Consider the following 1,062-nt stretch of genomic DNA (forward strand, 5'->3'; position numbering starts at 1 on the left):
TGGAATATTCAAAATTAGATTTTATGAGAGACAAAAGTGATTGCTGCGTTCCCGAGTCTTCGGAAGTAACCTTGTCTGGAGGTTGAATTAACTTCTCAACCTCCGGACGAGGGGACGGGAAGCTGAACCTGGCATTTGAGAGGCATTTCATGTTCTAACGGAAGAGGCGTTGGAGGAGGGAAAAAACCCTTGTTCTCTTTGCTGTCTCGATGTCATGATAAGGCAGTTCGATGCTTTCCTGGAGATTTTCATCCGCACCCTCTTTGATGGCTACCCTAAACTGTTTTTCATTCTGACATATTTCTAAGGCTGTTTTGGCTTTAGCCATTTAAGACTGGATTTTGATGCAACTAGAATCCAGAGCAAATCCTTCTTGTCACCCATTAGTTCAGCAATCGGTAGTATGCTACACCTTCCCATACCAACTTGAGTGCCTGATGTGAAATTGTTAAGAGTTTTACAAGCATCCACTTCTCCCTTTCCACTCCCCCCTGCCCCCCCCCACCCCCTAAACACACACACACTTCTTTTTTCTGTGCTGTTGATTCCTGAGGTTATCAGATCAGGAAGAAAATTACTAACTAGTTCTTTTTTAGTTAAGCAGATTGGTGGCCGTGGACCAGCCAGCTATTGAATTCAGGGGATGAGCAGAGAGGAAATCAGTGAGCAAATCAGTGCTTTGAATAATTCCACTACAGCTTAGGGGAAAAGGGAAGAGCGAGCCCTGGGAGTGAACATGTAAGCGATAGACAGAGGAAGCTGTTTACTCACAGTGAAGTGAGGTAGGCTTCTTTAATCACACACACACATATATTATATTCTCTCTCTCCCTATCTCTCTCTCTCTCTCTCTCTCTCCCTCGCTCGCTCTTGCTCTCTCTCTCAATCTCTCTCTCTTTTCCTCCCTCCCTCGCTCCCACCAAACTTCCAGCTGCAAAGGAGGGGACGATGGAGCATGCAGTACCACATCTGCAGTCAGAGTACTTACAGCTCCCTCTACCATACTGGCCTTAGGTGGGCTCCGCTTCATCATTTAAATATTCTGACCTAAGTGTGAGCCAAA

Source organism: Pteropus vampyrus, unplaced genomic scaffold, assembly GCF_000151845.1.
Source record: "Pteropus vampyrus isolate Shadow unplaced genomic scaffold, Pvam_2.0 Scaffold127, whole genome shotgun sequence".
In the NCBI taxonomy this organism is placed as follows: Eukaryota; Metazoa; Chordata; class Mammalia; order Chiroptera; family Pteropodidae; genus Pteropus; species Pteropus vampyrus.